The following is an 8,131-nucleotide window of genomic DNA, read 5'->3' on the forward strand; positions in this document are numbered from 1 at the left end:
CTTGGAGAAGGATTTCAGCTTGGGGAAGGAACTCAGCTTGGGGAAGGACGCCTCCATATCAGCCCTGGTGTCAGGGTCAAGAGGCAACAGGAGAACTTCTTTCTCAGTCAAGCTGCCCTGATCTGCCTCACACATAAAACTACTTTAGTGAACATAAGTAAACTAAGTTAACCACATGTCCTATATGAGCACATTTCAATATCTAACTGAAATGTGAAACCCGATATTGATGCACTCGCCAGTCCGTATAACATCTATAATATCTACACCAAGACAGCAATTATAAACAAGAATAATTGAGTCAATGAATAATCCATTACACATAAACAGTGCAACCAACACAGAACATTTATTATTTTAAGAGTATAATAATATTACCTCCACAGTTTCACAACACTGCAACTTTGACAAAGTTCAATAGTCCAACTCCAGCTGGATGTGCAGATCTACTGCTGCAATGGCGATGTGGCACTTTAAGGTCGTACCTCCATCATCTCCAACATGGGATACAGCTCTCTCATCTGCTACCCACATGCACCTGCCACAGAATTAGGAGCTGGTAGCTCTGTGTCCCACTGACATGAACCTGAGGGTGGGCTTTAGTTGCAATTACGACTTTGATCTTTGTTTGTTTTTATATATATATATATACACACACACACACACACAGACACACACACACACACAGACACACACACACACTCTGTATATATAGATAGATAGATAGATAGATAGATAGATAGATAGATAGATAGATAGATAGATAGATAGATAGATAGATAGATAGATAGATAGATATATGCACAATTTTTTTTGCTTTACTTAATGTGTTCAGGTACATTAAATGCACATTTGACGGAACACGATCATTTTTCGTCAGCTCTGCCTTCAGATGAGCAGGTCAATTGACTTAACTCCAAAGGAAGCGCGGCAGCTCACCGTACCGTGTTAAGTGGAACAGCGTATGTGTCTGATGACTGCGAGGTGCGGAGGAGAATAAAGAAACCTCATTAATCTAGACAGACATCACCCGACCGAACACACCGCCACGACTCATCTACAAGGGCTGGAGGACCTCAGCAATGAACATCCACAGGTAGGAAAAAATATATATACACCACACGAAAGGAACTGGCAGGAAAAGATTCAAATATTCCCACAAAGCAGATACAGGTTTCTGTTGTTTGCTGAAAACTCAGAATAGGCTTGCGTTCCAATGCTGACAAAACCTCGGACATAGCCGGACGGGCTGTAAACGGAGCCATGCCTGCAGACAGCTCCAAAGGCCGAGTGAGGTATGCACCATGCAAAGAGCGTTTGAACTGCAAGGTACTCTGGGAAGAGAGGCACTCAGGCTGACAGAGGAACAGAGATACTAACCTTCTGATTGCTGCCTGACTCGAGAGAAATGTCGTGTGGAGGAAGAATCGCTGACATTGTGGAATATCTTGTCGTGAACAAACTTCCTCTGGGGGGAATATCCCTGCACTGGAAGGGGAAAAGGGAGACATCAACTGTTCCTTCTAAATGTCTTCTTTTTTTTTAGAAAGGACAAGGATTTTTCCAGTACATGAAAAATCATGTCTCAGGACATGCAATATATGCAAAAAAAAAAAAATTATATATATATATAAAATGCGCATGCACATGCATGTGTAAGCCCTATTTATTGCTGATTGAGATTATGTTTTTGTCTATTTAAGATGCGGAAACTCTGAGAGCATTTATAGGTCTGTTCGGTTAGACTGGGACAGTATTATTCAGCATGCCCACAGTATTTTTAAAATACCCGTTAACTGCCACATTCATTCTTCCACTGGCTTTATTCCATATCCCCTGAAAATGTTACCATATTATTCATAAATAGTGATGGTACTATATAGCTTAGCCAAAATATGGACACGTTATTCCTTACACCACGCTTGTGTTTTGGTGCAGAAGGTTTTTAAAGGTGTGATTTTTAAGGTTCATCCATTTGACTTTATTTATTGCGGTTTGTATGCGTGAGAAAGTGCAGCGTAGCATGACGTCATGAGGGACCACGATGCACATACTTCTGTCCCGCAGGCTGGGCTGTAGATGTCCTCACCGTTTTCTCGTTCTTTCCAGTGCCTCATTGAAAGTTGTCATGTAGTGTCATTCAATACCAAAAATCTCTAAAATGTTTGAAATCGTGAAATTTTACGTGTTCAATCTTGGTCCTGTTCCATGGGATATTAGCAAAGATATTAATCATTGCAGGGTTGGTGCCAGACTTTTTCCTACAGAATGGTCTCAAAAACCATTTTAATAACAGTGCACAGTGCTCCTTTGATTAAACTATTAAAAATGAATTGCGCCGTGTGAATTGAGGATGCTGCCGTGTCGTATGTGAATGATAAGGACTGAGTGCTCCATATGGTGACCCTGAGACGACCTTGAGCTAAATGCTGGACTTAAGGAGTGCCCTTCTTTCACGACAACACAACCATCTGACAGGCTTCAAGCTGATATGCAAATGGAGCTGTTTTTTACACACTGTGTCCATGACAATAACAGATTTCAGATTTTGTGTGTAATGTTTTTTTCCAAGCATAAAACCAGCGTGCCCATTAGATCCAAGGACGTCTTCCTCCTCCAGGTGGGCTGGGAAACATCCGCTCTTACGTAGTACTGCAAACTTCTTCCTGTTGTCCTCAGCCTGCCTGGTAGAAACAGTTTATTTCAGAAAAGAATTTATCAATATATACAGCTAGACGAAGTGTATGGAAACAAGAAAGTCTTGACTCACTCATATCAACTCTAATTTTCATGAGCAAAGCAGCGTGGAGTAGATATGCCAAAGAAGGATTTGTACTTATAACATTAACACATATTTCTTTTAACCTTGTTATCTGTTAGCAGCCACAGAGAACTATGGGAAACTCAAAGCATCGTACAGGCCTATCCCACTCAGTGGGAACGGAAGATAACAGAGCTGCTCCAAATGCATGCAAAGCCATGCAATTATAAGTCACACACTTTAGGGTAGTTACTGTTTTTTTAGACCAAAAGTGTGTATTTATTTAAATGGTATGTATATTATCCACTTAATGCACTGAACTGGGTTACAAACTCGAGCTCTTCATGGGGGATGAGAACATCAGGCTCTGTAGAGATACCAGGCTAACCCAAGGAACCTGACAGCTTGCTTCCTGCATGCAGATCTAATCCCAAGCACCTGGAGACCCGTGATCCCGCTGTTCGCATAATTACGGTGGCGACTTTGGCACACGAGACACCCTCGTCTGAAACAAAGGGGGCGTCTGCGCAGGGCTGCTCGCGCTGCCTCCACCGCGCGACGTGTCTCCGTCCCGTGTCGTTCTTTCACGGGATGCGTGTGATCGGTAACACACTCGCGCATCACCGCCTCGCCCCATTCAGCCCAGAGCGCGAGCGCACGCGTTTCGTCGTGGCGCACGCAGAGTTGGCCGCGAGACTATTGGAGGCCAATATCCGATTGGACAGATTGTGCATCTCTTAATTAGTCCTATAACATGGAGAAGCTGCAGATGGACTCCATCATTCTTTTTAACTGTTATTACTTTTTGAGGGGAAATAACACGCATTCAAATGGCTTTGAAAGAGGACCAATACCTTAATTACCTAAATGCTCGAACGGAACTGTATCCGAGTATCCTCTCGTTAAATGGCGAGAAATGAAACACTTTGCTTCTTATTTGCATAATGTATGTCTGCGTGTGCACCGCATGTCGGCTGTACTCAGTTATGTGGGAACAAATCAGTTCATTAAAGTTCGTCATTGGGACCAGATGCTACTTAAAGAAGACAAACAAAGCACGTGCTGGTAATTAGGCCGGGATGACAAGCCTGTGCTGTATGCAGCGTCTCACGGCTCCGCGCGCTCCCACTTCCAAGTCCTTAATGGCGACGCAGCTCCTGTCGTTCTGCTTCACGAGGCCAGATCGCGTCGGAGGGCTCACGATTTGGAAGCTTAAACTTCCCTGCACTGCAGGAGAAATGGACGCGCAAATGCACTGGTCCTTTGTCATTAAGGGCGGTTGCGTGCGTGTCCGAGCACTTACACCTGCCCGACAGCGAACGGAATGAGGCGTATTTGTTGATGCGTAATAAAAACATCATTCTGTTTGTCTGTATTTTAAAAGCAAGGTTTTGTTCGTGTTTGTTAGTCTAGTTCTTTTGCTTATATAGATTACACACAAACATATCTTTATATTATGTTAGAGAGTGGTGTAATCTCTCAACGGCTGCAGCTCGTGAATAAATGCTGTATTGCTGTCAGTTTCAGAATTGATAAACAAACAACAATAGAAGCTGAAATCAAAAACATTTAATAAGTGTGAGCTCACCTCTGAGACGGCGACGGTGGGCCGCGGAAGCCTTAATTCTAAAGTAAACTTCTGCTGCAGTCATGCCGCCCGTGCTGGGGCCGCGAGCTCTCCCCTCCCACGGGTCGCCATGCGCGCTAACGCCACGCGGCCGAGCGCGCGCGGCAGGGCCGCCGGTCGCCTGTTCTCGCAGCGGGCGCGCGCGTGCTTTGTTGCCATTGGCAACGTTTACCGGCCAGACGGTTTTCGGCATCTGCTGGCCTGCGGGTGACAGGCGCGATCAGGGGGGCGTGGCCTGGAGCGGGCCGGAACCCGAGGGGCGTGGTTATTCCGTCATTCTACACACCCACGACCGTGTTGTAACTGACGCACCTTTTCGTCCTTCCTCTCTTTTGAAATAAAATTCATAGAAAAACGTTTCAGTGGCGCTGTCTCGCTTTTCAGCAGCAGGTAAGATTGGCAAATCATATCACGGATTTGGATGCGCCACAAGGCTACTCTCTAGTGCGCCCGCTTCAATAAAACGCAGAGTTCGCTTAAACCCAAGGAGGACTCTGTGCCCTAAACCCTGCCAAATCCGTCCGAAGCGCTTCTTTGTTCTTCCAACCTCCGGCTGTTTCGATCAGTGCCTCCACCTGGTCCGGTCTGGCGACGGAGCTGACCCCTCGGCCCCCCGCGGACCCGGCGGGCCGAATCCCGGACGCCTTCCGCACGACGCGGCAGCCTGCAGTTCCGTGACCTCCACCCAAAGACCTCCCACATGGGCCCCGGTAAACCAACCTGGTGTGGACATAAAAAGGGATTTTATAGGCTACGCCATTGTTTACGGCGACACTGGTTTCGTGGTCCCGTAAACACTCGCTGTGGAGGAATATTCTAGAACTTTCTCACATGGGGTTGACAAGCAAAGCCCACTGTTGGTGTGAGAAGGATTTTCGCACTGCCGTATTTGCAGGCATCTGTTGGTAATACTACTCTGAATACTAATTCCTGGTTGCCACTGTTGTTATTTTTTGTATATCTGTGACCATGGTAAACCCCGTAAGGGTCTGAAAACGAGGCATTCGCTTTAATTTAGCGAGTTAAAGCACAGCTTCTTTCATTGGCTTTTATTTAACATCACCAGCAACTCTACTTGACTGCTGGGGGGGGTTTTTTCCCCTAAATTGCCAAGACTGGCAGGAAGCTGGCAACAGCTGTGTGATCCTGTGAATTACACGGCATCTACAAACAGCACTATGGCAGAAGGCGTCTTTTCTGTGCTCAGTGCATTACAAACCATCTCCACCAATTCAAGAGTCTAATCTAATTTACATTAGACTCTCAAAGCATGAAACAGCTGTTGTGAATTCTTACACCACAAGGCTGGCTTGATATCCCACAGTCAATATACAAACATCTTACTGTGCAGGGATATCCAAATATCCTCCCACAATTATACATGCCTACAGAAAGTTCCTGCGTGCTCCTGCCTTCAAAGAGAGCAGAAAAGTTCCCTCAGAATAAGATTATCAAACAATGACTGTCACGAGTAAGAGGAATAGATTAGGGAGGTGATAGAATGCCCTCTAGTGTTGATCCGAGGTACTGCACTTAGGCGTTTACGTAAGCTTGGTTAGGCTGCACTCTGAAGATCAAACGGAGAGTATTTACCCACAAATGTGGCGAAGCCAAGTGCCATTTTAGTCTCTTACGGGAAGAACATGCTGAGGACATTTTGACACATTTTCATAAATAACCTTTAATACACGAAGATGACAGTTGAAATGTATGTACAGATGACAGGAGAAATGTACTGGCAGGCAAGTTTAGACACACCTGATTAAATGTCTTTTATAGTCTTAAATGCATTCTAATCTAATGGTTTGATTTGGTTTTAAGACATATAAATAATGAAGGTTTATAGCCTAGATATGAATTGATTTCAAACAACAAAATGAAAATTTAAACAAGAAAATAAAAAAGTTAAATGAATTTTAAAGGCCCCCTTACCAAAGAGTTTTCATACAGTAACACTGCATCGTAACACCACATGACATAACAGGTGCATAACTGCATCATAACACCGCATGACATAACAGGTGCGTAACTGCATCGTAACACCACATGACATAACAGGCGCACAACCACATCGTCACCAACCACCCCTCTGTGTGTGCTCTCTTCATCCCTCCGCATGTCTGATGTTTATTTATACATTATCTCACTTGCACTCACCAGTAGAAGCTCAGATCCAGGATCCTTCCTGAACCCATCGCCATAGTAACAAAATCTGTCCCAATTACAGCTCAAACACTTCCAAGCCAGAGGGAGGCTTTACAGTTAGTTATCCCCTAATCAAGATGGACTGGGAGCATATTAGTGTTCGCCCGCCTGCATCTCTACACAGGCACGTCGCTGGGAGCGCTGCTCTCCCTCGAGGGCATCTGGGCAGCGCGTGAGGCCAGCACGTTAATGAACGAGGTGTGGCTGGAATACCATCACTCCAGACACTGTACATCACTGCTAATGGCTCCTGCCTGGATAGCAAACAGAATTAAGGAAGCTTTAATTAGGCTCACTGACTGAACATTCTGTTCACCCGCGCCATGCTTTCTGTGTACAGAGACATCGGGACTGACGCAGCTCGCTGGCCTTCCGTGGAACAGAGCTGGCGCAGGGCAGCTGAGGCAGGTGGGGCAGTCTCGGGACCGAGCTCCTCGTTTAGAGAAGCAAGAACTGACAGACAGCTTCTGCTGGACCAGGCGCCGTCCGACTGGAGCACTCAAGGAATACGGACACTTTTATTCCCCTCTTTCTATTAGGAAAGAACACACACAAAAGAGCAACAAGGAAAATAAAACACTAATGAAACACAAGGCCATAGTAATCAATAGGGCAGTGCCGTCCTCTGTGTTAAATATTCCCTCAGAGAATGAAGGAGTCCCTGCACTTCCTTCAAACGACAAGTGGAAGAATAGTTAGGACTTAGTGAGGCCAGGCAGTAACAGAGAGCCTCGTCTGCCTCTCATTACGGCCACGACAATGAATTCATGGGAATTATGGCAGTGGCGTGACCTTCCCTCTCACCCTCGTGTTCATTACGGGCTCGGTGCCGGTGGATAGTTAGAGACCATTTCACACCGTGTCAGTGCACCAAGGAGGACTGGCGCTCTCGCGCCTGGCCGTGAGGCGCAGGGCCACAGAAAATGAATATGAAATGGGAATGCAATTTCCTTTCAGCCAGATGGGCGATTTAGTATTCCTGACGAATGTCAGGAGATCAAAAAGTCCTATTAGAGCGTTGGGGTAAGGAGGCAGTGGGTGAGAGCAGAGACGTCCTTCTCCACGCTGAAGCTGCCTGCTGTGCTTCCCTGGACAGCTTGTTTATGTGGCTCTTTCAGAAACGTGAAGTGCATCTTTGTGTCTTTCTTTAATCACAGAGTAATCGATACAAAGTGAACGCGCAGACAGGTGAACGCGCAGACAGGTGAACACGCAGACAGGTGAACGGGCAGACAGGTGAACATGCAAACAGGTGAACATGCAAACAGGTGAACACGCAGATAGGTGAATATGCAGACAGGTGAATGGGCAGATAGGTGAACACAGACAGGTGAACACACAGACAGGTGAACACGCATAATAGATGAACGCGCAGACAGGTGTTCATGCAGACAGGTGAGATGTGGCACAGCAGTTGTCAGGACATCACGCAAGACTCCTGCACAGCTACTGTTAGTAAATTATTGAAATGATGTGTTCATCAACGGAGGAATCATCCCTCTACACAGCACAGAGTCAGTGGACACTGTGGCCGTGTG

The 8,131-nt window shown here is 45.8% G+C and overlaps 1 long non-coding RNA gene across 2 annotated transcripts; it reads right to left on the reverse strand.

The window, feature by feature from the left end:
- Positions 1 to 384: 384 nt before the first annotated feature.
- Positions 385 to 4,443, reverse strand: LOC145652669 (uncharacterized). Of its 2 annotated transcripts, XR_014118928.1 has the most exons (4): positions 4,350 to 4,443; positions 2,055 to 2,684; positions 1,381 to 1,488; positions 385 to 538 (listed from the first exon to the last, which is right to left on the reverse strand). It is a non-coding gene; the product is annotated as an uncharacterized LOC145652669 (long non-coding RNA). The 2 variants fall into 2 exon arrangements; XR_014118927.1 differs by lacking the exon at positions 385 to 538 and having other exon boundaries at positions 817 to 1,488.
- Between the last annotated feature and the right edge of the window lie 3,688 nt (positions 4,444 to 8,131).

The sequence above is a fragment of the Electrophorus electricus genome, chromosome 20, assembly GCF_041902795.1.
Source record: "Electrophorus electricus isolate QZ-2024a chromosome 20, ASM4190279v1, whole genome shotgun sequence".
NCBI classification, from domain to species: domain Eukaryota; kingdom Metazoa; phylum Chordata; class Actinopteri; order Gymnotiformes; family Gymnotidae; genus Electrophorus; species Electrophorus electricus.